The sequence below is a fragment of the Tachyglossus aculeatus genome, chromosome 2, assembly GCF_015852505.1.
Source record: "Tachyglossus aculeatus isolate mTacAcu1 chromosome 2, mTacAcu1.pri, whole genome shotgun sequence".
Lineage (NCBI taxonomy): Eukaryota > Metazoa > Chordata > Mammalia > Monotremata > Tachyglossidae > Tachyglossus > Tachyglossus aculeatus.
Genome location: NC_052067.1, coordinates 161,562,502 through 161,588,455, shown reverse-complemented (window position 1 = coordinate 161,588,455; position 25,954 = coordinate 161,562,502). Strand labels below are relative to the sequence as shown.

Sequence of the window (25,954 nt, the reverse complement as noted above, 5' to 3'; positions counted from 1 at the left end):
ATTCAACTGTGTTCATTCATTCAATCATATTTATTGAGCACTTACTGTGTGCAGAGCACTGTACTAACCACTTGGGAAATACAAATTTATTGAGCACTTACTGTGTACAGAGCCCTGTACTAATTGCTTGGAAAATCCCTGCCTACTATGGGCTCACAGTCTAGAGCAGGAGAGACAGACATCAAAACAACTTATCTGTTGTTTGACCTTAGGCAAGTCACTTCACTTCTCTGTGGCTCAGTTACCTCATCTGTAAAATGAGGATTGAGACAGTGAGACCCACATGGGACAGGGACTGTGTCCAACCCAATTTGAATCTGTCCACCCCAGTGCTTAGTCCAGGGCCTGGCATATAGTAAGCATTTATCATTATTATTATTGTGATTATAATACCACTACCACTCATGGTATTACTGCTATGATTACAATGACTTCCACAATCGCTACCACTACTGTGATGATCACTGTTGTTATTGTCATCATGATGACTACAATTATTGCCGTTACTATATTATTGCCATTACTACAGTGGTGAGCGTTGTCTTTCACAGTTGAAGATGACAGTACTGACAAGGAGAAGTAGCATGGACAAGCGGATAGGGCTTGAGCTTGGGTGTCAGAGGGATCCTCCCTTCCTTCCTTCTCCAGCCCAGCCCACACCCTCCGCTCCTCTGCCGTAACCTCCTCACTGTACCTTGTTCTCACCTGTCCCCCTGTCGACCCCCGGCCCACATCCTTCCCATGGCCTGGAATGCCCTCCCTCCACACATCCACCAAGCCAGCTCTCTTACTCTCTTCAAAGCCCTACTGAGGGCTCACCTCCTCCAGGAGGCCTTCCCAGACTGAGCCCCCTTTTTCTTCTCCTCCTCTCCATTCCCCCCCGCCCTACCTCCTTCCCCTCCCCGCAGCACCTGTATATATATTTGTCCAGATTTATTACTCTATTTATTTTACTTGTACAAATTTACTGTTCTATTTATTTTGTTAATGATGTGAATATAGCTTTAATTTTATTTGTTCTGATGATTTTGACACCTATCTACGTGTTTTGTTTTGTTGTCTGTCTCCCCCTTCTGATAGTAATAATGATAATAATAATAATAATAATTTTGGTATTTGTTAAGCGCTTACTATGTGCAAAGCACTGTCCTAAGCACTGGGGAGGATACAAGGTGAACAGGTTGTCCATGTGGGGCTCACAATCTAAATCCCCATTTTACAGATGAGGGAACTGAGGCCCAGAGAAGTGAAGTGACTTGCCCAAAGTCACACAGCTGACAATTGGCAGAGCCAGGATTTGAACCCATGACCTCTGACTCCAAAGCCCGGGCTCTTTCCACTGAGCCACGCTGCTTCTAGACCATGGACCCATTATTGGGTAGGGACCGTCTCTATATATTGCCCACTTGTACTTCCCAAGCGCTTAGTACAGTGCTCTGCACACAGTAGCGCTCAGTAAACACGATTGAATGAATGAATGAATTCTAATCCCACCACTTGTCTGTTGTGGGACCTTTGGCAAGTCACTTCACTTCTCTGTGCCTCAGTTACCTCACCTTGAAATAGGGATTAAGACTGTGAATCCTAGGTAGGAAATGGACTATGTCCAATCTGATTAGTTTTTATCTACTCCACGGCTCAAGACAGAGCCTGATGCAGAGCAGTCGCTTAATAAATATCATAAAAAAAGAAAGGGTTGTTTCCATTCCATACTGGGTGCCTGAATAGTGCCTGTTGGTGTTTTTGAGGCTGTCTTGTGGAATTTTAATCTGATTGAGACTTCTGTTCAAGTCAAGAAATCTCTTTTCTGATTACTGATCATCGGATGATCTCAGAGCTATTGTTTCCAACCAGTTTGCTGTTGTACCCCATTGCTTGACGTTAGGTCTTCCTTTTTTTCTTTAAAACATTTCCTTTACCATCCCTTCATTCATTCAATCATATCTGAGCACTTACTCTGTACAAGAGTACAGTACTAAGCGCTTGGGAGAGTACAATATATAAGTAAACAGACACATTCCCTTCCCACAATGAGCTTACTCTCTAGAGGTGGAGACAGACATTAATGTAAATAAATTACAGATATGGACATAAATTACAGACATTCCCTGCTTGCATGTGCCCATTTTCAGCAGCTGCTTGGGGTCTATCATTCCTTCAGTGGTAGAATGAGTGAATTGAATTCAATCATTTAATCAGCAGCGTGGCTCAGTGGAAAGAGCCTGGGCTTTGGAGTCAGAGGTCATGGGTTCAAATCCCAGCTCTGCCAATTGTTAGCTGTGTGACTTTAGGCAAGTCACTTAACTTCTCTGGGCCTCAGTTCCCTCATCTGTAAAATGGGGATGAAGACTATGAGCCCCCCGTGGGACAACCTCATCACCTTGTAACCTCCCCAGCACTTAGAACAGTGCTTTGCACATAGTAAGTGCTTAATGAATGCCATTATTATTATTATTATTATTATTATTATTGTTATTATTTATTGAGTATTTACTATGTGCAGAGCCCTGTACTAAGCGCTTGGGAGAGTAAAATATAACAATAAGCAGATAAATTCCCTGCCCACAGCGAGCTTATCCTTTCTCTGGACATGTCCTTTCCAGGCAAGTTGTTTTGTGATGAGCATTGCCTCACTGCTGGTGAGAGACTTTATTCTGGTTCTTCATTTTAGTGACTCTGCCCTGCTCATTACTATTCACTCTGACTCATAGCCCATGAAGATAGAGCTGTTCAGGCAGCCAGGGATAACTTCTGCAATAAGTTCTAGATTCATTCAGTCAGTCAGTCATATTTATTGAGCACGTACTGGGTGTGGTGAACCATACTGTTTGGGAGAGTACAAAACTAGAATAAACAGACAAATTCCCTGCCCACAACGAGCTTACTGTCTAGAGCGGGAGAGACAGACATGAATATAAATAAAGTTACAGATATGTTGTTAAGTGGTGTGGGGCTGTGAGAGGGGAAGACCAAAGGGAACAAGTCAGGTCGACGCAAAAGAGAGTGGGAGAGGAGGAAAGGTGGGGCTTAGTTTGGGAAGGCCTCTTGGGGAAGATGGGCCTTCAGTAAGGCTTTGAAGGCAGGGAGAGTAATCATCTGTCAGATAGATCTTCAAGTCATGTAGATTGGTGGCCATTTCCACAACTCACATCCCTCAGTCTCACCTGCCTCACATGCAACCATTTGCCCCTCTCCCTTCCTATCTAACAGTCCACCACTCTGTCCATCTTCAAAGCCTTACCAAAATTCCAACTCCTCTGAGAGGCCTTCCAGGGTAAGCACTTCATTCATTCATTCATTTAATCATATTTATTGAGAGCTTACTGTGTGCAGAACACTGTACTAAACTTGGGAAGTATAAATAGGCAATATATAGAGATGGTCCCTACCCAACAATGAGCTCACAGTTTAGAAGGGGGAGACAGACAACAAAACAAGTAAACAGGTGTCAATACTATCAAAATAAATAGAATTATAGTTATATACACATCATTAATAAAATAACTAGAGTAATAAATATGTACAAATACACACAAGTATTGTGGGAAGGGGAAGGCAGAAAGGGAGATGAGGAGGAGGAGAAGAGGAAATGGGGGGCTCGGTCTGGGAAGGCCTCCTGGAAGAGGTGAGCTCAGTAGGGCTTTGAAGGGAGGAAGAGAGTTAGCTTGGCAGAAGTGTGGATGGAGGGCATTCCAGGCCAGAAGTAGGACGTGGGCTGGGCGTTGACGGTGGGACAGGCGAGAACGAGGCACAGTGAGGAGATTAGTGGCAGAGGAGCAGAGTGTGTGGGCTGGACTATAGAAGGAGAGAAGGGAGGTGAGGTAGGAGGGGGAGAGGTGATGGAGAACTTTGAAGCTGATTTGCTTGATTTGAGGGTTGAAAGGCAACCACTGGAGACTTTTGAGGAGGGGAGTGACATGCCCAGAGCATTTCTGTAGAAATGTATTCCAGGCAGCAGAATGAAGTATAAACTGAAGCAGCTAGAGACAAGATGATGGGAGATCAGAAAGGAGGCTGATACAGTAATCCAGTCGGGATAGGATGAGAAATTGAACCAGCAAGGTAGTGGTTTGGATGGAGAGGAAAGGGCAGATCTTGGCGATGTTCTGGAGGTGAGACTGTTAGGTTTTGGTGATGGATTGGATGTGTGGGTGAATGAGAGAGCGGTGTCAAGGATGACAACAAGATTGCGGGCTTGTGAGACGGGAAGGATGGTAGTGCTGTCTACATTGACGGAAAGGTCAGGGAGAGGACAGGGTTTGGGAGGGAAGATAAGGAGCTCAGTCTTGGACATGTTGAGTTTAAATGGCAGGCAGACATCCAGATGGAGATGTCCCAAAGGCAGGAGGAGATACGAGCCCAGAGGGAGGGAGAGAGAACTGGGATGGAGATGTAGATTTGGGTGTCATCAGCGTAGAGGTGATAGTTGAAGCCGTGGGAGCGAATGAGGTCACCAAGGGAGTGGGTGTAGATCAAGAGCAGAAGGGGTTCAAGAACTGACCCTTGAGGGACCCCTACAATAAGGGGATGGGAGGGGGAGGAGGAGCCTGTGAAGGAGAGTGAGAATGAACGGCCGGAGAGATGAGAGGAGAACCAGAAGAGGACAGAGTCTGTGAAACCAAGGTTGGATAGCGTGTTGAGAAGGGGATGGTCCACAGTGTCGAAGGCAGCTGAGAGGTTGAGGAGGATTAGAATTGTGTAGGAGCCATTGGATTTGGCAAGAAGGAGGTCATTGGTGACCTTTGAGAGGGCAGTTCTTGTGGAGTGTAGGGGACTGAAGCCAGATTGGAGGGGGTCTAGGAGAGAGTTGAAGTTGAGGAATTCGAGGCAGCGAGTGTAGATGACTCGTTCTAGGAGTTTGGAAAGGAAGGGTAGGAGGGAGATGGGGCAGTGGGGTCAAGAGAGGGTTTTTTTCAGGATGGGGGAGATGTGGGCATGTTTGAAGGCAGAGGAGAAGGAACCAGTGGAGAGTGAGCAGTTGAAGATGGAAGTTAAGGAGGGGAGGAGGGAAGGGGAGAGAGTTTTCATAAGATGAGAGGGAATGGGGTCCGAAGCACAGGTGGATGGGGTGGCACTTGAGAGGAGGGAGGAGATTTCATCTGAAGATTCTCCTGGAAAGGATGGGAAAGTAGTGGAGAGGGTTGAGAGCTGGGGGGATAGAGAACGGGGAGAGGTGACTTTGGGGAGCTCAGACCTGTTGGTGTTAATTTTACTAATGAAGTAGGTGGCCAGATCTTTGGGGGTGGGGGATGGAGGAAAGGGATGAACAGGGGCCTGAGGAGAGAGTTAAATTCATTCATTCATTCAATGATATTTATTGAGTGCTTACTGTGTGCAGAGCACTGTACTGAGTGCTTGGGAAGTACAAGTTGGCAACATATAGAGACGGTCCCTACCCAACAACGGGCTCACAGTCTAGAAGGGGGAGACAGACAACAAAACAGAACATGTGAACAGGTGTCAAGTCATCAGAATCAATAGAATTAAAGCTAAATGCACATCATTCAATGTCCAGAACAGCTGACGGAGGTGATGGGCATGGATGTCAATAAGGGAAGAAAAAGAGTTTTGCCTGGCAGTGGAGAGGGCAGAGTTAAGGCAGGAAAGGATAACGTTAAAGTGAACAAGGTTGGCTTTGTTTTTAGGCTTTCTCCAGCAGCATTCAGCAGCTCAAGCATAAGAGTGAAGGAGGCGGGCAGGGGCAGTGATCCAAGGCTGTGGGTTAATGGTGTGAGAGCGATGAAGGGAAAGGGGAGCGGGCGAGTTGAGTAGAGAGGGTTGAGTTGAGAGCAGTAATCTGGTCATCAAGATTGGGTAGAGAGGAAAGGGAGGCGAGTTGGGGTGTGATGCGCTTGAGAGGGATGGGGTTGAGAGAGCGGAGGTCTCTGTGGGGGAGTAATATACATTTACAGGAGGAGGAACGTGAGAGGAGGCAGGTGAGAAGGTTATGATCAGAGAGACAGATTTCAGAGTTGGTGAGGGTGGAAATAGTGCAGAAGTAGGAGATGATGAGGTCGAGGGTGTGACGAAATTGGTGAACTTTATTTCCCTTATCCACCCTCCACTCTGTATTTGTTGGCTATGAGCTTTGATACTCACCCCAGCCCCTCAGTACTCATATAAATATTCTTATACTCTACTATTACCCTGATCCTTAATCTATTTCATTGTCTGTGTCCCCATGTGGATTCTAAGTTCTTTTTGGGCATGAACTGTATCTACCAGCTCTGTTGTTTTATATTTTCCCAAGCGTGCAGTTCAGTGCTCTGCACAGTAATCGTTTGATTGATCCCTGTGTGCCTTCAGTCTGTTATGAAGCTTGGTCATAGTCATTTACCTTCCCAAAGACAATTTTTTGATCATTCTGACCCCTCTAGGCTGTGTAAGCTTATTTTGTGGGCAGAGAAGGTGTCTGCCGACTCTACATTGTACGCCCAATTGCTTAGAAAAGTACTTTGCACATAGTAAGTGCTCAAAAAATATGATTGTACATATCTGTAACTTATAAGAAGCAGTGTGGCTCCAGTGTGGCAGTGTGGGAGTCAGAGGTCATGGATTCTAATCCTGGCTCTGCCATGTGTCAGCTGTGTGACCTTGGGCAAGTCTCTGTGCCTCAGTTACCTCATCTGTAAAATTGGGATTAAGATTGTGACCCCACTTGGGACAACCTGATGTCCTTGTATCTATCCCAGTGCTTAGAACAGTGCTTTACACATAGTAAGAGCTTAACAAGTACCATCAGTATTATTATTATTAAATTATTTATATTAATGTTTATCTCCCCCTCTAAACTGTAAGCTCATTGTGGGCAGGGAATGTGTCTATTGTTATATTGTACTTTCCCAAGATCTTAGTACAGTGCTCTGCACACAGTAAAGACTCAATAATTACGATTGACTAACTGATGTTCTATTTTCATCTGCCCAGGCCTTATTGGGTAGGGTACCAATAAGAGAATTCAGCAACAACATTAATTTCTGTCTTGCGTGTAGGACTTTTCTGATGCAGACGCTATGTGGTCTCGATTTTCTTCAAGATCGTTGTCATTTCCTAGAGCTATGCAAATCTGTGAAGTGGTCCATGACCATCGGGATGTCTCCTGGGGTCTGTGCTTCTTGACCACCATCATCATAATCCAGCAACTTCCAATGATGCTTATGGCCTGTTGAGTTGGGAGCATTCCCCAGGGGATGTCTGCTAGCTTCTGTGTTTTTTGTTACATTCTCCAGCATTGCAGCACTGAATACTACCAAATTTCCCTCACAGCCTCTCTCTACTCTAATGGGGAAGGGAAATGGAGACTCTAGACTGTGAGACTGTTGTTGGGTAGGGGCCGTCTCTATATGTTCCCAACTTGTACTTCCCAAGCGCTTAGTACAGTGCTCTGCACACAGTAAGTGCTCAATAAATACGATTGAATGAATGAAATGGGTCAAAAGGGGCTCCTTCAATTATGTTCAGATCCCTTGGGAAACCTGTGACAGTTTCTGCATTCACTGTTGATTTTGTACCTTTGTAAGGTAAAAGTAGATTTGGGTAGCAAATTACAAACATCACCGTCTCACTGAGTCTGTATAGTGGGCTCAAATTTCACACTTTTTTACTGTAACATTTTGTAGTTATAGACTTCACATTATAAGCAGATTTTTAAAAGCTCCGTTAGAGGAGATATTTTTTCTTCCTTTTTGACATTAGTCATTATTCAAGAAATGAAGTGGCAATAGCACGACTATTAATACAGCCCAAGGGTGAGACTTTTCTTGTTGTCCTAGTTGAAGAGGTGGAACACTATCATAACTTATGTTTTTAGAATACGCAGAAAGAACTGGACACCTTCTTTGTCCCCTTGTGAGAAGCAGCATGGTCTAGTGGTTAGAGCATGGGCCTGGGGGTCGGAGAACCTGGGTTCTAATACTGGCTCTGCCACTTGTCTGCTGTATAATCTTTGGCAAGTCACTTTGCTTCTCTGAGCCTCAGTTACCTCATCTGTAAAATGGGGATTAAGACTGTGAACCCTATGTGGGACAGGGACTGTGTCTAACCTGATTTGCTTGTATCCACTCCAGCACTTAGAAGAGCACATAGTAAGCGCTTAACAAAGACCACAATGATTAATTATTATTATTAATTGTCTGACAGCCCATGTCTTCTGAGAAGCATTTTTTGTCTCCAAGTAATGAGAATGGGTGTCAGAGACCACTATTATCTTGGGCCTGCTGGGTAATTCACTTTTTCCCATAATTTTTGCCCTTTTTATTGTCTGTACAATCAATTAATTAGTGGTGTTTATTGAGTGCTTACTATGTGCAGACCACTGTACTAAGCACTTGGGGAGAGTACAATATAACAGAATTAGCAGACATGTTCTTTCCCCATAACGAGCAATGTCTCTCTAGTTTGCTTTCCCCCTGACTCTTTCCTGCTCCCTCTCTCTCCTACTTGCAATCTGACACACTGTTAGACCTTAAATGAAGAAAGAGCAAGTTTTGCCTTAAATGCGATAAAATTCAGCAAACAGGATAAACTTGGAGGCCAGGGGAATTAAAGGATCTAGTTTGCTTGCAGGTCTGAGGAGGACAAGACCTCTGAGGCGTGCTGGGAAGTTGGCCAAAACCGCTGTGTTTATCAGGCTATATTTTTCGTCTGATGGAATCCCAAGATGCTTAAGGCCTTCACTAATCTGATTTCAGTATTCCTGAGATGTACAGCACACCAGAAAATATTCCTTTAGTTTTCCTCTTGAGCATGCTGTGTAGGACGCACCAAGCTAGCGCCTTGTGGAGTAATTTTGCCGGAGCATTTTAGATTGGGGCTGTGGTGGGAAGCCTCTAAGGAAAGGATCGAAATGAGAGGAGTGTGATCAGGTGAGTAAGGACGGTGGTGGAGATCTGATCAAGTGGGCAAGCAGGATGAGTTATATTCATTCAGTCGTATTCATTGAACGCTTACTGTTTGCAGAGCACTGTACTAAGTGCTTAGGAGAGTACAAAATAACAGTAAGCAGGCACATTCCCTGCCCATAATGAGCTTACAGTCTAGAGAAGCAGCATGGTGTAGTGGATAGAGCACAGGCCTAGGAGTAAGAGGGTCATGGGTTCTAATCCCGGCCTCACCACTTGTCTGCTGTGTGACTTTGGGGAAGGCATTTAACTTCTTTGTGCCTCAGTTACCTCATCTGGAAAATGGGGATTGAGACTGTGAGCCCCACTTGGGATAGAGACTGTGTCCAACCCGATTGGCTTCTACCCACCCCAGTGCTTAGTACGATACCTGGCACATAGTAAGCGCTTAACAAATACCATTATTATTATTGTTATTAGTGGGGAAGACAGCCATTAGCCTAAATGAATAAATTATAGATATGTATGAAAGTCCTGGGGGGCTGGGGGCGGGGGGGGGGGGGGGTAAGGGAGCAAGGCGATGCAGAAGTGAGTGAGAGAAGGGGAAAGGGAGGCTTCTAACATAGCCTGCATGTATCAAGCAAGATAAAATACAAACATTTTTTAACACAGCAAATGTGGTAGAGGACTAAAATAGCAATTCATGCTAATGTGATTTTTTTCTTATTCTTAAAAGATAGCATTCTAATTGTATTATGATGTCCTCACAATTCACTTAACTCTGCCTTTCCAGTGGAACTGTAACAAATTTCAATTTTAATATACGAACTAGAAGTTTTTTGGTTTTTTAAAAATGATATTTGTCAAGTTCTTACTATGTTTCAGGCACTGTTCTAAGTGCTTGGGTAGATACAAGGTAATCAGGTCGGACACAGTCCATGTCCTACATGGGGCCCACGGTCTTAATTCGCATTTTACAGATGAGGTAACTAAGGCACAGAGAAATGAAGTGAGGTGCCCAAGGTCACCCAGCAGACAAGAGGCAGAACAGAATTAGAACCCAGCTCCTTCTGACTCTCAGGCCAGTGCTCTATCCTCTAAGCCATGATGCTTCAGGATTTAACTTGAGTTAAGTGGTACGTTATTGCACACGGTAAAGGAAGAGAAACTTTTTTACTATCTTTTTTTTTTTTGAAGCCAAAGAATAAATTGTGTTGGGAATATCATCTTTGAAAGGAAGTTTTTGGGGAATATAGAAATTGCCATTTTTCTTATCTCCTCATCTTTGGAAACTCTTAAACTAAATGTTATATTATTTTCTTCCTAAATATGGAACCTTGGGGGCTCTTATTCTGGATCTATCCTAATAAATTATTAGGCAACTTAATCTTAGAAAATATACTTTGTCTTCCATTATGCAGATATTTTAAATGAAAGGATCTTTTGCTTTAGAATTACATAGAAAATTGCCTCAATTCTCTGCTGAACATTTTGTTTATAAAATCATAACAGAAGTGAAAAATCAAGATGGGGAAAAAAAGCCAAAACCCCATTTATTTCCCAATTATCTACTGATACATTTTCTTAAAAGAAAACAACCAAAACCCCCCAAACTTTAATTATCTGGATAATTGCCCTAGAAATTTGCTAGTGTAGATTTGGTTCTAAGGCTGGTCAGCTTCTTTCAAAAGGACGAATTACATTCCAGTTCAAACTCAGAATTTAACTCCAGTTGACCAGAAACAGTTTATGATTTTAAAAGGAAAGAGAGACTCCAATGACCCTGGAGCAGTTCTCTGAATCCTACAGTAATAAACTATGCAAACCCAAAATTGGATCCCTGCCCTGGGGAGTTTACAGTCCAAAGACATTATCGCCCCCACAGCACTTTCACAAATCTCCAACGACATTTTGCCAATTAACATAAAATCCTAACCCCAACTGCTGATTGCTGTGTCAAAACAATTCCTTTCTAAGACTTTATTGTGTCTGAGTGAGGTCACGGCAGAGGCGGGAATGGGCATTGTTCTCAATGAATTTTCCAGAGGAAATTTCTCTCTTAAGCCCAATTCCAGATAGGAAAAGTCTGACACCTACCCACCAGTTATGGTCGCTGGACATGGTAGTAGCAACTCTCTGTTGGGTCTCGTTATTCTGAACCTGCTTGATTTTCTTAGTTATGGAAGTTATGAATTGCCTGGCATTTGTTAATGCTTACTATGGGCCAAATCATCAATCATATTTACTGAGCGCTTACTGTGTGCAGAGCACTGTACTAAGCGCTTGGGAAGTACAAGTTGGCAACATATAGAGACAGTCCCTACCCAATAGTGGGCTCACAGTCTAAAAGTGAGTCCAAGTGAAAAGTGAAAAGTGAAAAGTCCAAGTGAAAAGTGACAGTCCAAATACTGTCCTAATTGCTGGGGTAGATACGAGAAGCAGCGTGGCTTAGTGGAAAGAGCACAGGCTTGGGAGTCAGTGGTTGTGGGTTCTAATTCTGACTCCGCCACTTGTCAGCTGTGTGACCTTGGGCAAGTCACTTAACTTCTCTGTTCATGTTACCTCATCTGTAAAATGGGGATGAAGACTCTGAGCCCCACGTGGGAAAACCTGATTACCTTGTATCTCCCCCAGCACTTAGAACAGTGCTTCACACATAGTAAGCGCTTAACAAATACCAACATTATTATTATTATCATTATAATCAGGTCCCATTCATTCATTCAATCATATTTATTGAGCACTTACTATGCGCAGAGCACTGTACTAAGCGCTTGGGAAGTACAAGTTGGCAACATATAGAGATGGTCCCTACCCAACAGCGGGCTCACAGTCTAAGTAGGAGGAAGAATGGATATCGAGTCCCCCTTTTGCAGATGAGGGAATGGAGGCCCAGAGAAGTGAAGTGACTTGCCCTAGGTCACACAGCAGACAAGCGGTGGAGCGGGAATTAGGACCCAAGTCCTCTGATTCCCAGGCCCCTGATCTTAAATGCTTATGACACTTGGAACAGTGTGCTTAAAGCTGGTGTCGACCTAAAGTAATTGGATTCATCATCATCATCATCAATAGTATTTATTGAGCACTTACTGTGTGCAGAGCACTGTACTACGCGCTTGGGAAGTACAATTTGGCAACATATAGAGACAGTCCCTACCTGACAGTGGGCTCACAGTCTAAAAGGGGAACTGGATTGAGTATCTTTGGTGAGCCTTGTGTGGGGCAGGGACCGTTTAGTAGAGAGAGCAGTTTTCTTATACCCTTAAGAGAAGAAGCTTGGTCTAGTGCTAAGAGCAGAGTACAGGGATTATGAGTCGCAAGGCAGGGCCCTAAATTCCAGTCCTGACTCTGCCGTTTGCCTGCTGTACAGTCTTGGGCAAATCGTTTGACATCTGTGTGCCTCAATTTCCTCATTTGTAAAAGAGGCATTGAAATGTGTTTTTCCTCTCCCTTAAACTGTGAACCATGTGTTGCTCAGGGGCTCTATCTGATCTGATTATTAAATCATATTTAATAATAATAATGATAATGATTATGATATTTGTTAAGCACTTACCATGTGCCAAGCATTGTACCACAGATTATTTTAGAGAAGCAGTGTGGCTCAGGGGAAAGAGCACAGGCTGGGGAGTTAGAGATTGGGGGTTGTAATTCCAGCTCCACCATTTGTCAGCTCTGTGACTTTGGGCAAGTCACTTCAATCAATCAATTGTATTTATTGAGCACTTACTGTGTGCAGAGCACTGTACTAAGCACTTGGGAAGTACAAGTTGGCAACATATAGAGACAGTCCCAGCGTGGCTCAATGGAAAGAGCACGGGCTTTGGAGTCAGAGGTCAGGGGTTCAAATCCCAGCTCCGCCACTTGTCAGCTGTGTGACTTTGGGCAAGTCACTTAACTTCTCTGGGCCTCAGTTACCTCATCTGTAAAATGGGGATTAAGACTGTGAGCCCCTTGGGACAACCTGATCGCCTTGTAACCTCCCCCAGCGCTTAGAACACTGCTTTGCACATAGTAAGTGCTTAATAAATGCCATTATTATTATTATTACCCAACAGTGGGCTCACAGTCTAAAAGGGGGAGACAGAGAACAAAACCAAACATACTAACAAAATAAATTAAATAGAATAGACATGTACAAATAAAATAAATAAATAGAGTAATAAATATGTACAAACATATATACATATATACAGGTGCTGTGAGGAAGGGAAGGCGGTATGTGGGGATGTGGGGGATGGAGAGGGGGGTGAGGGGGAGAGGAAGGGGCTCAGTCTGGGAAGGCCTCCTGGAGGAGGTGAGCTCTCAGTAGGGCCTTGAAGGGAGGAAGAGAGCTAGCTTGGCGGATGGGTAGAGGGAGGGCATTCCAGGCCCGGGGGATGACTTCACTTCTTTGTGCCTCACTTCCCTCATCTGTAAAATGGGGATTAAGACTGTGAGCCCCCCGTGGGACAACTTGATCACCTTGTAACCTCCCCAGTGTTTAGAACAGTGCTATGCACATAGGAAGTGCTTAATAAATGCCATTATTATTATTACCCCAATGCTTAGAAGAGTGTTTGGCACATAGTAAGTGCTTAACAAATACCATTATTATGATTATTATTATTATTACTAAGTGCTGAGTGCTTACTGTGTGCAAAGCACTGTACTAAGTGCTTGAGAGAGTACAATTATATCAACAGACATATTCCCTGCCCACAGCGAGCTCACAGTCTAGAGGATTATATCACCTCAGTGGTTCACACAGGGTAAATATATAGAAAGCCTAAACCTGCAGTTACTACTATTATTATTGTTCTATAGCTAGGAAATCTGAGGCACAGAGAGACTGAATCCTAACCTAGGCCAGCCAATTGGCCAGTGTTCTTACTTCCAGACCTATGTTCTTTCCTCTCTGCATTTTTTTTTTTTTTTGATTGGCATTAGGTGCTCCAGACAATCACTTTCCCCTTCCTGCCCCTTCAACCTCCTGCAGGATGTAAGTAGGCTGGTAGCAGGATGAGGGAGGGAATATTGGACTCTTTCAGTCATTCATTCATTCATTTAATCGTATTTATTGAGCCCTTACTGTGTGCAGAGCACTGTACTAAGTGCTTGGGAAGTACAAGTTGGCAACATATAGATACGGTCCCTACCCAACAACGGGCTCACAGTCTAGAAGAGGGAGACAGACAATGAAACAAAACATGTGGACAGGTGTCAAGTCATCAGAATAAATAGAAATAAAGCTAGATGCACATCATTAACAAAATAAATAGAATAGTAAATATGTACAAGTAAAATAAATAGAGTAATAAATCTGTACTAACATATATACAGGTGCTGTGGGGAGGGGAAGGAGGTAAAGCGGGGGGGATGGGGAGGAGGAGAGGAAAAAGAGGGCTCAGTCTGAGAAGGCCTCCTGGAGGAGGTGAGCTTCATTCAATCATATTTATTGAGCGCTTACTGTGTGCAGAGCACTGTACTAAGCGCTTGGGAAGTAGAAGTCGGCAACATATAGAGACGGTACCTACCCAACAACGGACTCACAGTCTAGAAGGGGGAGAGGGAGGAGACTCACGGTGGAGGAGGTGCCGGGGGGGTGCTTAGCTGTCCCTGGTGTTGAGTCCTGGGGTCAGTCAGGAGTGGCTGCCCCCAGATAGTCTATCTTGACACCCCACCTCCAATACATCCGATGGTCGCCCGCCCCTTCTTCTCCACATCAACCAGAAATTCCTAAACATTGTCTTTAAGGCATTTGATTCAGTCCCCTCCGACGCCTGCCACATTCTCCAATTTTCTTTTTCCTCATCAAACAGAAACTCTTCACCATTGACTTTAAAACATTCAGTCACTTTGGCCCTCCTACCTCACCTTGCTGCTCTCCTCCTCCAAGCCAGCCCGCACACGTTGCTCCTCTAATGCCAACCTTCTCACCATATCTTGAGCTCATCTATCATGCTGCTGATCTCTCTCCCACGTCATCATCAATCATATTTATTGAGCGCTTACTATGTGCAGAGCACTGTACTAAGCGCTTGGGAAGTACAAATTGGCAACATATAGAGACAGTCCCTGCCCAACATTGGGCTCACAGTCTAAAAGGGGGAGACAGAGAACAAAACCAAACATACTAACAAAATAAAATAAATAGAATAGATATGTACAAGTAAAATAAATAAATAAATAGAGTAATAAATATGTACAAACATATATACATATATACAGGTGCTGTGGGGAAGGGAAGGAGGTAAGATGGGGAGGATGGAGAGGGGGTCGAGGGGGAGAGGAAGGAGGGGGCTCAGCCTGGGAAGGCCTCCTGGAGGAGGTGAGCTCTCAGCAGGGCCTTGAAGGGAGGAAGAGAGCTAGCTTGGCGGATGGGCAGAGGGAGGGCATTCCAGGCCCGGGGGATGACGTGGGCCGGGGGTCGATGGCGGGACAGGCGAGAACGAGGTACGTCCTGTCTCTGGCTGGAATACCCTTCCTCCCTCTATCCAACAGACAATGACTCTCTCCCCTTCAAAACCTTATTGAAGGCACATTGAAGGAACCAGAAGAAATACCCCTCTATCACGTTCCAGTGTGGTATAGTTGAAAGAGCAAGGACATAGGAGTCAGAGGACTTGGGTTCCAATCCTGATTCTGACACATGCCTGCTGTGTGATCTTGGATAAACCACTCAACCTCTCTGTGCCTCAATTTCCTCATCTGTAAAATGAAGATTAAATGGCTGTTCTTCCCCGTCCTTAGATTATGCACCCTACATTGGTCAGGGACTGTGTCTAACCCGATCATCTGTAATCTAATCTTCTTCAGTCAGTTGATTATATTTATTGAGTGCTTACTGTGTGCAGAACACTGTACTAAGCACTTGGGAGACTACATTATAACAATAAACAGAACATTCCCTGCCCATAATGAGCTAATGCTTGGCCCATACTAAGCATTTAACAAATTCAGCAATTATCCTTATTATTAATATGATCCTTAAAGTTACTTCTACCCCCTCTTCACATGCAAAAACAATCTCTGCTTTCTGTTCAGGTTATAATAGTAATAGTGGTAGCAGCATTTACTGGGCACTTACTCTGTGCAATGCAATGTTTTAAGCACTTGGGAAATACAGAATACAGAAGTGACACATTCCCTGGCCACAAGGAGCTTACACTCAAGGGAGACCAACTAAAATTTTTTACACTATGGTGTTCAAAATAAATGAGGACAAATGAGTGGTAAGTGGGGGTGGGGATAAATTAGTTGTTAATAATAATAATAATGATGATGATGATGGCATTTGTTAAGGGCTTACTATGTGCAAACCACAGTTCTAAGCACTGGGGAGGATACCAGGTGATCAGGTTGTCCCATGTGGGTCTCACCACCTTAATCCCCATTTTGCAGATGAGGGAACTGAGGCACAGAGAAGTGAAGTGACTTGCCCAAAGTCACACAGCTGGCTAGTGACAGAGCTGGGATTTGAACCCATGACCCACTCTAGTGGGTCATGACTCACCCATTTGAACCCACTCTTTTGAACCCACTCTAGCACATACTAGAGTTGTTCCAGGTATGTCATAGCTCAGCTTTGGTCCCACCTGGCTGCAACTCTTGCTAGTTATTAATAAAAATATGGTTAGGATAATTATGGTATTTGTTAAGTACTTACAATGTGCCAGGCACTAAGCGTTGGGGTGGATACAAGCAAATCGGGTTGGATGCAGTCCATGTCCCACATGGGGCTCACAGTCTCAATCCCCATTTTACAGATGAGGTAACTGTGAAGTGACTTGCCCAAGGTCACATAGACCAAGTGGTGGAGCCGGGATTAGAACCCATGACCTTCTGACTCTCAGCTCTGTGCTCTATCCACTATGTACTATCCTGGCAAGTGGCCAGCTACCTGATTTTATGCCAGTCATTGTGGTCTCTCCTGAATAATAATAATAATAGTAATTACAATAATAATGTACTTGCTAAGAGTTTACTATATGCCAAGTACTGTTCTAAGTGCTGGGGTCTTGTCGTTTGCCGTCGAGTTGTTTCCGATGCGTAGTGACACCACAGACACATCTTACCCAGAACACCCCGCTCTCCATCTACAATCATTCTAGTAGTGGATCCATAGAATTTTCTTGGTAAAAATATGAAAAATATGAAAAAATGAAAAATATGAAAAATATTAAAAATATGAAAGTGGTTTAGCATTGCTGCCTTCTGCGCAGTAAACTCGAGTCTCCACCTTTGACTTTCTCCCATGCTGCTGCTGCGCAGCACGGGTGAGCTTTGGCTTGTAGCAGATTGCCTTCCACTCACTAACCACTGCCCAAGCTAGGAATGGAAAGGGTAGGCCTCTGCTTGACTCTCCCTCCCATAGCCGAGACTGGTAGAGGACTGGAAACTCTCCAGGTGTGACCCTGAGAGGGGAAAGTCCTGGGGCAGATACAAGTTAATCATGTTGGATACAGTCCCTGTCCCACTTGAGGCTCAAAGTCTAAATAGGAGGGAGTAGGATTGAATCCCCATTTTTCAGATGAGGCACAGAGAAGTGAAGTGACTTGCCTAGGGTCATGCAGCAGATAAATGGTGGAGCTGGAATAAGAACCCAAGCCCGTGCTCCTTCCACTAGGCCACACTGGAGTGGATCCCAGCACTGGATGTTTTTGTATCCAGTGATGTTATTTTAAGTGGCGGACTTCCCCCTGCCTCAGTTCCTACTCTTACTTCTGCCTCTCAGAAGTGACTTCCGAATTCACCGCGACCCGAGAGGGGCTCTCAGTGGCTTAGAACTAAGTGTGTGTGGTACAGTAGGAGTCCTGCTCTCTCTCTTTTTTTTTAAAGTTATTTGTTAAGTGTTTACTATATGCCAAGCAGTGTACTAAGCTTAGAGTGGTGCTTGACACATAGTAAGCGCTTAACAAATGCCATCATTATCATTATTATTATTATTAAGTGCCAAGGTATAGTTAGAGGTCATGGGTTCTAATCTCAGCTCCGTCACTTGTCAGCTGTGTGACTTTGGGCAAGTCACTTAACTTCTCTGTGCCTCAGTTACCTCATCTGTAAAATGGGGATTGAGACTGTGAGCCCCACATGGGACAACCTGATCACCTTGTACCCCCCCACCCCCAGTGCTTAGAACAGTGCTTCTCACATAGTAAGCACTTAACAAATACCATTACTATTATTATTATAAAAATATTATTAAAACCTGTATATATGTATATATGTTTGTACATATTTATTACTCTATTTATTTATTTATTTATTTATTCTACTTGTACATATCTATTCTATTTATTTTATTTTGTTAGTATGTTTGATTTTGTTCTCTGTCTCCCCCTTTTAGACTGTGAGCCCACTGTTGGGTAGGGACTGTCTCTATATGTTGCCAATTTGTACTTCCCAAGCGCTTAGTACAGTGCTCTGCACATAGTAAGCGCTCAATAAATACGATTGATGATGATGATAAAAACCAGTCAGGTGGGACACAGCCTCTGTCCCCCATAGGGCTCACAGTCTCAATTCTCATTTTACAGATGAGGTAATGGAGGACCAGAGAAGTTGGGTGACCTGCTCAAGATCACACAGCAGACAAATGGCAGAACCAGAATTAGAACTAGGTCCTTCCGACTCCTGGGTCCGGGGAACTATCCACTAAACTATGATGCTTCTCGCTGCTTCACTCTATTCTCCTCCCCTCCCAACTATGGGAAAACATACTAGGTTCAGATGGCCAGACCTCCTCAGACATACTTCCTCATAATGACATATGAGACCGTACTATATCACGCTATATGCATGTAGCATCAGGTGCTGTCCTAGTCCGGTATCTGTTGGGGCTGTCAGTGTCCGACACATGCGACTGGAATTCTCCAGACTCTTCCACCAAAGCACTTGCTTTTTCCTGCTTTGCCCAGAAGAGGAAGAATGGGCAAATGCATCAGTGAAATATCTGAGTGTCAAGGCGACATTGGAAATCTATAATGTTTTCACATTAATGCCTGAGCCCATCATATGGCTCTCTTTTTCCCTGTCATTTCCTTTCAATTAAATTTGAGCTGTGCGAGGGAGAAACAGAAAGAACATGGGAAACATTTAACAAAATCAGAATATGTGGGACGGGCATTTGGGATAGTTTCTTCCTATTAAAATGATCTCTTTTAGAGGAGGCTCGTGGAAAGGATTTTTCCTTGAACAGCACAACGTGTGGATTCTCTGCTGAAGTCAGATTTTGCTGTCACAATTCCACACCCCAGATCTATTCCCCTTCAGTCAAAACGTAATTAAAATGAATGGCAGATTATTTGGAGAAGCAGCATGGCTCAGTGGAAAAGCGCACGGGCTTTGGAGTCAGAGGTCATGGGTTCAAATTCTGGCTCCTGCACTTGTCAGCTGTGTTACTTTGGGCAAGTCACTTCACTTCTCTGGGCCTCAGTTCCCTCATCTGTAAAATGGGGGTGAGACTGTGAGCCCCATGTGGGACAACCTCATGACCTTGTATCCCCCCAGCGCTTAGAACAGTGGTTTGCACGTAGTAAGTGCTTAATAAATGCCATTATTTTTATTATTATTATCATTTTTTAAAAGGTTTGAGAGCAAATGCATAGTCTATACAGTGTTAAAGTATGTAAACTCTGTCTGGTGTCTGAATAATTGATAGGCAAAAAAGCCTATTCTGGAGTAGATTTAAGATTAATAGATCTTAATGCTATCTTTTGTGAGAGCTGTTGAAACAGACTCTTTTCTGTTTCATGCTTTCAGCAACAGAGAGAAAAAAATTTTCTTTGTTTATAGGTAAAATTATAATTTATTTATAGAATATTTTAACAACAGTGGCAATTTAAAGCAAAATTCCAACTGTACCTCGCTCTTTACAGTGCCCCCTCCCTCCTCCACTCACAGTCTCTACTGGTCGGTAACTCCCTCCATTTCCAAATTTGACAGACCATGGCTCTCCCCATATTCAAAATCCTCCTGAAATCTCATGTCTTCCAACAAAATCTTCCCCAAATTAATTCCAAGGCACCTCTAACGTTTATATACTGGTTTATCTCCATCCTCAGCCCTTACAAAAAATTCAATTATGATTATAATTAGCATGATACTCAGGATAACATTTATAAAGCATTTACTGTGTGCAAAGCTCTATGCTAGGGGCTAGGGCAAATACAGGATAATCATACTTGATGGAGTCCCTGTCTCTCATGGGCCTCAGAGTCTAAAAGGGGGGGAAAATGAACAGCTATTCCCCATTTTAAAATGAGAAAAGGGAGATACAGAGAAGTTAAGTGACTTGCTTAAGGTCACACAGCATGGCCGAGCTAGGACTAGAACCGACTCCCTGCCTCCCAACTATGTAAATATGTGTATTCAACTGTGCATTCAGTTATTCACTGTGAAGATTCTATTTGAGAATATTTTTGTGTTGCCTCTCTTTTAGAATATAATTGCCTTGTGGGCAGGGAATCTGTTATTTCTTTGTTTTGTTATTTCTATGTGTTTAGTATGTTAAATTTTACCCAGTGGTGGTCGATAAAAGCTATTACTCCTCCTCCTACTACAAGCAAGCTACGGTGTAAAAAGTGAACTTCACAATTGTACCACACAGAAATTGAATGATAGATGATTCTAACTTCCAAGTTAATTTGTTTGGGTCCACAGACTTAGGTCTTTGAGGTACTGTGTAATACTTTTTGTCCAATTTTATTCTGATGTTTACAGGCTGTAACATAACATGTTAACATCATTGTCCAGTAGAAAAATATACTTAAATGCAGAAGAGAATTGGAGTTTTCCCTGGAGTAAATTAGCCCCCTATTTGAAGCCCACCAAAATAATTTCAACATATGATACGAATTATCCTTGTGATGTATTGTTAGACGGAACAATAATCTCCAAAAACTCAGAACTGAAAGGCATAAACAAAATCTCCTCAGGTTTATGTGATTAATTCAACCAATGTCCTGTCCCCCTTCTCTTTCTCTTCTCTGTATCCTCCTAGACTTGGTAGCTCCAACCCGCTGAGCTGAGAATAAGTGAAAATAAAATAAGCACAAAATGTATGAGAGGTTAAATTTCCCAACATTCCCCCAAATCATGCCCTTCATTAAATACAAATGCTAAAGGCAGGTAGTACTTAGAGTAATAAAAAAATAATGAATCTTGGCTTTTCCAAGGGCTCTCATCTCCAGATACCTACCAAGATGTCAACATTTTGGTGCAGAATACGAATCCCTGACCAACTGATAACTTGCACTCTATCCTCTCTTGCATGTAGGAGTTGGGGGAGGAGGGAAACTAAATTGGATGGGGAGAAGGGAAGACTAGAATTTGGAGTAGGGGAGTGAAGCGGGTAGTTGAAAGCCACTAGCCGCCCTTCTTTATTCAACCCCAATGATTCACTTTGCTGATGTGTGGATGATGATTTGTCATAGATAGAGGAAAACTCTAGCAATCGATCAGTAATATTCATTGAGCACCTTCTGAGTGCCAAGCATTATATTTGGGAGAGAACAACAGAAAGAGGGCACACTTTCCAGCTCCACCACCTGTCCGCTGTGTGACCTTGGGGATGTCATTTAACTTCTCTGTGCTTCAGTTACTTCAACTGTGAAATGGGGATGAAGACTTTGTGCACTATGTGGGGCAGAGACTGTGTTCAACCTGATTATCTTATATTTACCCCAGTACTTAGTCATATTACTGATACATAGTACACTCTTAAAAATCAAAACAAAAATCAAAATTAAAAATCAAACAAACAAAACATAAACAGCTTTCTCTGTCCTCCAGGAGCTTCCTATCTAATGAGGGAGATAGGCAAAAAATATTTACAAACAGTGGGAACAGGAGGAAGATGTTGCCAACTTGTACTTAACAAGCACTTAGTACAGTGCTCTGCACACAGTAAGCGCTCAATAAATACAATTGATTGATTGATTGAAGAGCAAGGATATGACAGGGAATGATACACATAGTTTGAAATAGCTGAATAAATAATTTAATATACATATATGCAATCTGGACATGCCATTCCCTGTACCTTTGTACCTTCTAACAATAATTGCACTGTTTGTTAAGCACTTACTGTGTGCCAATCACTGTACTTAGGTCCTGAGGTAGATACAAGATAATCAGTTTGGACACAATCTCTCTCCCACAAATGGGGCTTACAGTCTAAGAAGCAGGGAGAACAGCTACTGAATCCCTATTTTACAGATGAGAAAACTGGGGCCCAGAGAAGTTGTGATTTGCCCAAGGTCACACAACAGGTAAGTGGCCGTGGAGGGATTAGAACTCAGGTCCTCTGACTCTCAAGCCTGTGCTGTTTCCAATAGGTCATGCTGCTTCTTGTCCCCTATGTTATAAATCTGCTGGAACTGGAAAAGGGCCAAAGGATGGCCCCCCTTCCCCATCGCCTCCACCACCCCGGCCCTACCCCCTTCCCCTCCCTATAGCACTTATATATATTTGTACGTATTTATTACTCTATTTTATTTGTACATATTTATTATTCTATTTTATTAATGATGTGTATATAGGTATTCTGATGGTCTTGACACCTGTTTACTTGTTTTGTTTTGTTTTCTGTCTCCCTCTTCTAGACTGTGAGCCCATTGTTGGGTAGGGGCCGTCTCTATATGTTGCCGATTTGTACTCTCCCAAGCACTTAGTACAGTGCTCTGCACACAGTAATCGCTCAATAAATATCATTGAATGAATGAATGAAATGAAAAGAGTGCTGGGCATAGTAGTTGACTCCATTTGTTGCAGGATAAAAATGGTGGCAGAGTTTCCCATTCCATCTTGTGCATCTGCTCCTCAATCAGGCAGTCATCAGGCAGTCAGTCAATTGTCTTTATAGAGGGTTTAGTGTGTGCAAAGCACTGTACTAAGTGCTTGGGAGATGACAATATAACAATGAACAGACAAATTCCAGGCCCACAGATACCCATTGGGTGTTTCATTCATTCAGCTGTATTTATTGAGCACTTACTGTGTGCAAAGCACTGCACAAAGCGCTTGGGAGAGTACAATACCACAACAACAGACACATTCCCTGCCCACGAGACTTTGACTTATGGCGTTTTGAGTCATAATGAATGGTGCTTAGAACATTTATAGTCATACTATTTCAGCTACGATTATAAGACACTAGCCTCCTTTATGGCCCTAGCTTCCTTTACGATCTATAGTTAAGTGCTTCATCAGAGCTGAGTATGACGTTAAAGGCCATGATGGGGGGTGGGGGGGAAACAGCGGCAAATTTTAAGGAGGATGAGGTGGAAGCCAGTGGGATGGAGTTATCCAATCTCTGGAGAAAGTCACTGGGGATGTAAACATGTCCATTTTACTCCCGTTGAAGTACCAGCACTTAGAATGGTGCTTGGCACATAGTAAACGCTCAACAAACACCATTATTATTATTAAAAGTCAGCTATCTCACCCTCTGAAGCACCATACCTTAAAGACTGTGAGCCCATTGTTGGGTAGGGATCGCTTCTATATGTTGCCAACTTGTACTTCCCAAATGCTTAGTACAGTGCTCTGCACACAGTAAGCGCTCAATAAATACGATTGAATGAATGAATGAATGTGGCTATATTTTTCACATATAATTTAATTAGTACATATTTCTAGCTTATTTTGACAAATATAGGGTGTCTGGTTTTGGTTCAGGAGCAAAGTCACCATTCATAACATTGTCCCTTTGAGGTAATTGCTTCTGATTAGCATTTCTTCTCGAAGTCCGGTTTTCAGGACCCAATTGTCTCAGAAGTGAGAGAACTGCATGGGCCAACCTGGTTGTCGAACTAGCAAAAATCAGGCCCTTCCTCCCCACTCGAGGGAACATTTTTTAAAAACGAATGAATTCATTCATTCATTCAGTCAGTCATATTGAGTGCTTACTGTGTGCAGAGCACTGTACTAAGTGCTTGGGAAGTACAAGTCAGCAGCATATAGAGACGGTCCCTACCCAACAACGGGCTCACAGTCTAGAAGGGGGAGACAGACAACAAAACAAAACATGTAGACAGGTGTAAAATTGTCAGAACAAATAGAATTAAAGCTATAATAGAATTAAAGCTATTGAATCAATCAAGGTATTTACCGAGCACTTACTGTGTTCTGAGCATTGGACTAAGTGCTTGGGAAAGTTGAAAACAAGATCCCTGCCCACGAGGAGATTACAATCTGCAGAAATGAAAAAGAAAATCTGCGGAAATGAAAAAGAAAGACCCAGGGACTGATATGCTCCCTTTCTACTGAAGACAACCAAGTAGATAAGCAGCCATTCCCTGAATATGGAAGAGAGATAGTGGTCTGTCTTCTGGATAGGATAGCCCCTTCTAAATCTCTCAGTGTGATTTCTCACATATGACTGGGTTTTCCAGGTTTGGTTTCAGCATTTCACCCATGAATTGCAATGTCTGTGTTATAAAGCAGTGATTTATTTTACACTGCACAAATTTCATTTAGTTATTGGCTCCTCACAGGATAATTGGTATTTTCTTAATTATGTGGTAAGTGCCATGTAGTGGCAGGGTAATTAAACAACGTACCATGCAATTACAAAGTAACTACAACATATGAGGTTTCGTGTGACCGAATTCATTTTATTGCTAATTATTCTGTTACCTAAAAACAATTAACATCAAATGATCTTCAGGGGAAAAGCAAACAAAATGTTCTACAGCTTTAAAAAAATCAACTGAATTTTAGCATTGAGGCATTGGAGTGCATTTTCCTTTGAAAGTGATTACTGTTGGACAGCATCAGACAATCAATGGTATTAATTGAGTGCTTACTGTGTGCAGAGCACTATACTAAGCACTTGGGAGAGTATAATACAACAGAGTTGGTGAACATGCCCTCTGCTGACAAGGAGCTTACAGTCTAGAGGATCCTTTGCCAAAAAAATTAGTATCGATCAATTCAATCAGCCAGTCAATAATGGTATTTATTAAGCACTTAGTGTCCAATCAGTTAATCAGTAGAGGTTACTGAGTGCTTACTGTGTGCAGAGCACAATATTAAGTGCTTGTATCTACCCATTGCATAGAACAGTGCTTGACACATAGTAAGCACTTAACAAATACCATTATTATTATTATTATTATTGGGAGAGCACAAAACGGCACAATATATTACAGTCTCAGCCCTTGAGAAGCTTATAATCCATTGTGTGGAGCACTGTGCTATGTGCAATGGACATCAAAGGTGATTCCAGCATGATATTTGTTCAGGTCGATAAAAATTATTTTATTTTATGTCTGCAGATAGTCTAGTTGACCGAAACTTCCAAGGTGGAGATGTGAGGGGGCAAAAGTAGCCCATTTTTTTCTCACCTCATCTTATGCTGTTGACTCATTTCCAACCCATAGCAACTCCATGGACACATCTCTCCCAGAACGCCCCACCTCCATCTGTAACCACTCTGGTAGTGGATCCATAGAGTTTTGTAAGAGAGTTTTAAGCAGAAGTAGTTTTGCAGGATTTCAGCACCTGTTTACAGAGTTGGGCTTGATGTCTGTCCAGAGCTCCGTTGCTTCCAGCTTCAGATTTCCAAGTGGAGTCAAAAGGTGAAAGAGACCCGTTTTAATAAAAATACCTCTGATGCCCGTTCTTTTGCTGCTTAGCAAGGAATCAGATGTCAGAAAATGTCCAGGGGCATTTCACTTCTGGTCTAAGGAAGATGTTGTCAACCAGTCAGTTGTATTAATTGAGTATCTACTGGGGCAAAATACTGCACTAGTTTCAGTAGATTTAGTAGACCTAATCTCTGCCCTCAAGGAATTTTGCTCCGTGAGCCATGTGGATGGTAGAGAGTCAATCAATCAATCAATCAATCAATTGTATTTATTGAGCGCTTACTATGTGCAGAGCACTGTACTAAGCGCTTGGGAAGTACAAATTGGCAACACATAGAGACAGTCCCTACCCAACAGTGGGCTCACAGTCTAAAAGGGGGAGACAGAGAACAGAACCAAACATACCAACAGAATAAAATAAATAGGATAGAAATGTACAAGTAAAATAAATAAATAAATAAATAAATAGAGTAATAAATATGTACAACCATATATACATATATACAGGTGCTGTGGGGAAGGGAAGGAGGTAAGATGGGG

The 25,954-nt window shown here is 42.9% G+C and overlaps 1 protein-coding gene and 1 non-coding gene across 3 annotated transcripts in view; one reads left to right on the top strand and one right to left on the bottom strand.

Moving 5' to 3' along the window:
- Positions 1 to 25,954, top strand: part of TAFA2 (TAFA chemokine like family member 2) — a 526,830-nt gene that overhangs the window by 229,013 nt on the left and 271,863 nt on the right. The gene's annotated exons all lie outside the window — the stretch shown is intronic.
- On the bottom strand, positions 17,109 to 17,246 carry LOC119924800. The gene has a single exon (XR_005449493.1). It is a non-coding gene; the product is annotated as a small nucleolar RNA SNORA7 (small nucleolar RNA).